Genomic DNA, 7,032 nt, shown 5'->3' with positions numbered 1-7,032 from the left:
TTCTCCCAAGAATGGCAGGTAGCTAGTAGCACTGTACATGTATACATAGGAGAGAAGTTAGGACTTCAGGACTTACTTCTTTCAGAGTGTAAGAGACATTAAGTCCTCAGATCACTTTCAAATTCTTAAAAAAAGAAAAAAGTACATATCTGTGTGTATATACAGACATATAAAATCATAAAGCAAATGTGATACAATGTTAACATTTAGAGAACACACGTGAAGGTTATACAGGCATTCTTTGTACTATTTTGCAATTTTAAAAAAAATCTGAAATTAGGGGGTCAGGGCTGTGGCTCAGTGGTAGAACGCTTACGTGTGGGGCTCACATGTGGGGTCCTGGGTTCCATCCTCAGTACCACATAAAAATAAATAAATTAAACAAAGGTATTATGTCCAACTACAACTATTAAAAAAAAAACCTGAAATTACTTCAATATTAAAAGGTTAATCTCTGAAATCACATTTTGGTTCAAATTCCCACTGTGCTCCTTTGTGGATGGAAGAACTTGGGTAAGTTACTTAAATTTCCCAACTTCTTTGATAAAATAGGTAATACACATGCTTCAAGGCGTTGCAATGAGAACCAAGATAAGGGGCAATTAATCACTGAGTAACATCCTCAGTCCTCTTTTTTTTTTTTTTAATTTTGAGGTAGGGTCTCACTAAGTTGCTGAGGTTTGCTTTGAACTTGCAATCCTTCTACCTTAGCCTCCCATATTGGTGGGATTATAGGCATGCGCTAACCACTAACATTTATTGAGCTCATCCTTTGTACCTGACTCTTGTATCAAGTCTGGCTCAAAACCCACTAAGATAATAAACTAAATAAAAAGACGCAGCCAGTTAATGATTAATAGAAAGACATGGCAATATTAGGGGAAAATATATGCAGAAATGTTAGAAGGGAAGAATTTCAATTCAGAATCATAACTAAATAGATATGTAGGCATGCAGACAAATAGGTGGTACAAAATGATGGGTTTATGGTATTTTGTCTTTTGAAATGTGGTAAAGTTCAAAAGGAGAGTTCAACATAAAGGATTCTGAGTTTGATCATAGGCTGGCAAATTAATCAGATTATTCCCTAAAGTAATAAATCTAAAGTATCGTATTTGACATAAATAACCAAGAAAGTATGGGGCACCAAGAAGAAAAAAATTGAAAAAATAAAGATATTAATTTCCCATTCATGTATTAAGTTTGAAATATCAGCACATATACAATGTAGATGGGTTATCAAACTCAAAGCAGACCATGACATTTTCCTAGTTTAAATGCTGTTTCCTATCACATTCAGAAAATGCAGGCAAGATAGAAGCCAAAGTTTTTATTGCCCTACAAAATGTGTCATCTTGCCTCCCTTCAGTCTCACAAGATACCTCAGAGATACCACTTTTTCCTTCTGCTTAATTGCTACAAGTTGTTTGTTCCTTTGATTCAAGTTTCTGCCTGAAAATTACTTCCTCAAAAAGCAGCACATCTTGACTACCTTTATCTAAAAATACCTCAAGTTATTTGTCCTATTTTATTTCTCTTCATGCACTTTTCTCAATTCAACTTTGTAACAGACATTTTATATTTGTTCATTTATTTGACTCTCCTATTAGAATGTAACATCTAGGGGCTGGGGACGTGGCTCAAGCAGTAGCGCGCTCGCCTGGCATGCGTGCGGCCCGAGTTCAATCCTCAGCACCACATACAAAGATGTTGTGTCCGCCGAGAACTAAAAAATAAATAAATATAAATAAATAAATAAATAAATAAATAAATGCACCAACGGATTTAAAAAAAAAAAGTAACATCTATTAAGGGTAGGATGCAGTCTTTTTTTCACTGCAATATCCTTACCATCTAAAATACATTTGCTAAATAAATAAAAAATATGAAGAAACAAATATCAGAACAAAAAAGGGCTATCATCCTTTCATCTCCAGTAGCAATACAACAGGCTATGCCAGTAGACCCAACTGGTCCATCAGGCAAACCCAAATACCCTCCTCCCTCTACAACGCTTCTCTTTCTCCATCCTAGGAAGAGACTGGTATTCTCATGTGCAGGGTCAAAGTGTACAAAATCATCAGACAGGCAACAAAAGCCTCCCAAGTAGACAGGCTGAATCACAAAGCTTAAGAGTTCAAGGTTATCTTTATAGTGAAAATATGTATGAGACAATTAAAGTCATTAATTAAAGCATTACCTAAAAAATAAATAATGCTTACATTATAGGCCCTTAGTTAGGAATAAGCTCATTTATTCTGCATTGATTACAGGGGATTACCTCACTTTTTCTTCCCAAGAACCCTATAAAAGAGATATTAATACCAATGTTTGTATCTTCAATAGAAAATATGATGTCAGGGCAGTTAGCTAATCACCCCAAAAAGCTAGTTAGGGGTTAAATATATATCTTCTGACACCAGAGCCCGCCTAAGCACTGGGCATATTATGTTCTTTGTGTGGCATATTAATCAAGAAGCAATTACTCTTCAATCTAATGTATGAAATATGATATGTCAAGAGCTTTGTAATGTTGTGAACAACCAATAAAAAAAATAAAAAAGAAAAAAAAAGAATTACTGTAAGTCTATCATGAAAATGCTGGCAAGACAGAAAGAATTAGAACACACTCTTGAATTGATAGGGCACACTGCTCAGTCTTACAGCTTTACTGTGTTAAGGGCTAGGAACATTCTTTCTCCACTGGTTTTCTCCCATTCTTTTCTGTCCTACCCTCAAATCCACAGTTACATATGAACGAAGGGCTTAGGGCAGGTGAGGCCCACATCTAAGCTCAACAACTCAGGAGGCTGAAGTAGGAGAATCAAAGTCTGGTATGCCACATACCATAAGAAAGATTCAAGACTGTATTCCTTTTGGCTCTAAAAGGTCTCTAGACCAGAACTATTCACAATACTCAAGTCCTCCCTCTATTAAAAGAAAAAATAGTGTTCAAGATAACTTCGTGAGACTTATAATTTTTCTAGTGCTATTTAAATATTGGTCCCAAACTAGGCGCTATGGCACACACCTTTGATTCCAGCTACTGGGCAAGCTAAGGCAGAAGGATCACAAGTTCAGGGCAGCCAGGTCAACTTAACCAGACCTCGTCTCAAAATTAAATAATAAGAGGACTTGAGGTGTAGCTCCGTGGTGGAGTACTTGCCTAGCACGTGCGGGCCCTCGGTTTCATCTCCAGCGCTGGAAAAAACAACAACAACAAATAATAAATACTGGTCGCATTTACTCTCCAGTCTGGTGAGCATCCTTGCAGCGTACCTTACACCTCCTTCCACCACTGCCTACATGGTTTTCCTGTAAGCAAACCTGCTAGAAAGTTCCTTCCTGACCTGCTCCATACAAAATGTCAAGACTCGCTCGGCATTCAATTTCCTAACAAAGCCCGAGGCCTTGCTTTTCCGCTTTGAATCCCTCTCCTTCTGTCAACCTCCAGGTCAAGGACCCCTTCTTCTGACCCTACAGACGGCAACGCGCCGTGACCAGTGTAGGTAACACAGCTACCTGTGATGCCGGTGTCCACCGGGCAACGGTTAGGACGAACCACCCGGACTCGGCCCAGCGCAAGGCGCCGCCGCACAGGAGGCAGGGGCCGTCCACGTCCGCAAAAGCCGCGTACGCCTGCAGCAGCGTCTCCCGCCCTCACCCCCGTCGACTGTGCCGACGGGCTGCGCTTTCAACCAGCTGAGGCCTTCCACGATCCCCGGTGAGTGCGGGCGCAGGACCCGCTAGGCGCAGAAGCTGTCCGCTCCCGATCGGCCCCGCACGCCGCCGGCCGGGTCCGGCCTTCCCCGCACTGCGCCACCCCACACGCCGCGGGCCCGGCTGGGCCTTGCCTCACCAGCGCCGCCCCGCACAGACCGGCACGCCGCCCGGCCCACCCGGGCCCGTAGCTCACCCGCCCGCGCCGCCCCTCGGCCTCAGAGGACACTTCCGGTGCGTCTCAGAGGCTCGCATCCGGTTCGCGGCGACCGCAGCCTCGGCATCGGGGAGCGACTACCCGGCTTCCGGAAGGAAGGCGAGCGGGCCTGGAAAGCCGACAACAGCCAGAGCCACTCCCGCCGCCCCGCTCGGCTGGGGCCGGCAGTCCGCGGGGTCTCGGGGCCGACCGGGCGGGCTGAGCGCGGAGCCCTCCGGGCCCAGCTGGGAAGCAGCCGCCTCAGCCCCGCCCTCAGTCACGTGACGCCCGCTCCAAGAAGGGCCGCCGGGCCTCTCGGCCAATGGAGGCGGGCGTCGGGGGCGGGACCTACTCGGGGCCCGGCGCGCGTGCGCGGCTTGCGGCTGCGATGGGTAAGCTTCCTGAGGGGGCGGCGCGGAGCGTGGGGGTCTTTAGGCCTGGACCCGTGCCCCACAGGATGCTGCAGCCGTGGAGACGCAAGCCAAGGTGTGGACGGGACCAGATTCCGAGGCGCGCAGGCGCTCTCGATCCCTGACGGCGGCCAAGGTTACACTCGGCGCTCCTGCGGGAGCGGTGCGGAAGGCTGCGGAGGTCCGGGCCCTTCTGGCGGGGCTTCTCGGCCGACCGGAGCAGAGCCGAGACCTCCTGCGGCTTTCCGTAGTGCGTGCTCCTGGCTCGGTGTCCCGTGGAGGAAGCTGTGGACAGCCCTGAGACCTCGGAGGGCAAGGCTGAGTGCCAGGACTGTGGGAGACTGGGTTGAAGCTGGTCCTGGGGTCGGGGCGGGACAGCAACCCCTGCACGCGCAGGATCCATCACGTCCCGGCTCGTGCAGTCTTCTGCAGAGGACCGCAGCTTCCTTGGTCCCTCCCTCCCTCCTTCCTTCCCTTTCCCTCCCTCCTTCCCTCCTTCCTTCCCTTTCCCTCCCTCCCTCCCTTATCATTTTGGTCATGCAATCACGTATATACATACAGTAATAATGTCTGTTTCATTCTGTTGCCCTTCCTATCCCCCACATCCCCTGCCCTGACCTCCCTTCACTTCCTCTACCTAATCTAAGGTAACCCTAGTCTTCTCTAGTGTCTCCCCCCCCACACACACACACACACGAATTAGCATCTGCGTATTAGAGGAAACATTCGCCTTTGGTTTGGGGGATATTTGCAGCTTTCTTATTTTCATTTGTTTTAAATGGAAACTTACAAGTAAGGCGAAAATATGCCACCTAGGGTCATCTCAATATTTTAGTGATGTTGTTTAGTAAGTTTTTTTTTTTTTTTTTTGAGTGTATGTTGTGGTACCAAGTACTATTTTCATGCATTATCATTCAGTCATAATAAATTGAAAGAAATGTGTATTACATTCTTAGAAGGAAGATGGTGCCCAGAGAGATTAACTTCCCAAGTTCACATATTTGGTTACTGGTGAAGCTGAAATTGAAACTGATGGTAGGTCCTGTGCTTGGGATCATTATTACTTATGATTAATTCGATAGTGGAATGTATTGTAGAGAAGACCTGGAATAGAATTAAACGGGATTCTGAGCCTGCATTGCACATAAGGTGATCTGAATAATTGTTGAACTCTTCAACCTTTTCTTTAAAGAGACATTGGCTGAAGCAACACTCATTTTATTTGTTTTATTCATTTACCACTTATTAAGCACCTGATACTATGTTGGATATTAGGAGTTTAAAAGCAAGTAAGACTCAGTTCCATTTCTTTAAGACTCACAACCTAGTATAGAGACCTTAGGTGTCAAAAACAATATGAGGGGCTGGGGATGTGGCTCAAGCAGTAGCGCTCGCCTGGCATGCGTGCGGCCCGGGTTGGATCCTCAGCACCACATACCAACAAAGATGTTGTGTCCGCGGAGAACTAAAAAATAAATATTAAAAATTCTCTCTCTCTCTCTCCTCTCTCACTCTCTCTAAAAAAAAAAAAATGAGGCAAAAATGGAAATTTATACTCCGTGTAGATATGAAATGTCAAAATACATACTACTGTCACCTTAACTGAAACGAACAGATAAAAATTAGAAAAAAATAGTGTGAGGTAGAAGTTGCATAGGGCAGTCTGGGAACATAGGTCAGAAAAGACTGGAAGAGAAGGTATGGTAAATGAATAAAAACTAGGAGTTAACTGAATGTGAGACTGCATAGGAGACAGGAAATAAGTCCCAGAAATATTAGAATAAGATCCCAATTGGTGGGCTTTATAGGAAATGAAAACCTTTCCTGGAATTTCAAGTATGGAACTAGCTCAGCTATCCCTGAGGTTAAACATCTTTAAGAAGTGTTTTTGTTGTTGTTTGTTTTCTGTAAGTGTGGAGCTAGGGATAGAGAATAAGGACAAATAGCCATGGAAATCAGTGGTAACAGGACACATCTTAACTGGGTTGCTGTAGGAACTGATCCTTAATCATCCCAGTGTGGCCTGTAGTGGAGACTAATTTTCTTAGTGGTATCCCTAAATTAACCAGAAATATCCAGATTTAAATTTTCATTATTGGAGGAGAGGGACCCAAGAGAATCATTTCGGAATAAGTACAAGAAAGACACTAGCTACATGACAGTCTGTGTTTGGGAGCTAAGATGTTGGAAATGGCTGGGTCCAAGGACATGTTTTTCTTTATACGTCCCCTATAGAAGCACTGCCTGGCGATTGTGGAAGCAACCAGTTTTGGCTCACAAGTTGGAATTCCAGAGGTGCTTTCAGAAAATCTTATTTAATAATATGAGCCTTCAGTAAAATCTTTGGGCAAAGGGTTGGAAAAAGCTGTTTGACAAGTTGGGGCATTGCAGTGAAGACTTTCTATACAAGTGTACAAGCAGGAGATGGGAAGAAGTGTTGCTAATGGACAAATGACTAACCTCACTGTGGCCCAGAAACAGGAAACATATTTCCTTTTTTTTTTTTTTTTCTTTCTCACTTTCCAGGTGGATGACCTCAAATTCTATCATTTATGTTGCAATTGGTGCTGTTGAGCCTGGGGTGAAAAAAGGAGAACCATGAGGTGTCTGAAACTAGGTAGAAAAAAGCCTGGGTTGTGAAAGTTGAAACATTTATAATAATTCTATTCAGACAATTGAAAATAATGTTGCTTTTTTACTTTTAAA

At 44.2% G+C, this 7,032-nt stretch overlaps 1 long non-coding RNA gene across 1 annotated transcript; it reads left to right on the top strand.

Moving 5' to 3' along the window:
* The first annotated feature begins 4,276 nt into the window (after window positions 1-4,276).
* LOC308649268 lies at window positions 4,277-6,727 on the top strand. Its single transcript, XR_014022074.1, has 3 exons — window positions 4,277-4,402; window positions 5,283-5,361; window positions 6,562-6,727. It is a non-coding gene; the product is annotated as an uncharacterized lncRNA (long non-coding RNA).
* Window positions 6,728-7,032: the final 305 nt, after the last annotated feature.

This window comes from Spermophilus citellus, assembly GCF_964194105.1.
Source record: "Spermophilus citellus genome assembly, chromosome: 5".
NCBI classification, from domain to species: Eukaryota; Metazoa; Chordata; class Mammalia; order Rodentia; family Sciuridae; genus Spermophilus; species Spermophilus citellus.
The sequence above is the reverse complement of the archived record's forward strand: the minus strand, read 5'-3'. Positions and strand labels throughout refer to the sequence as shown.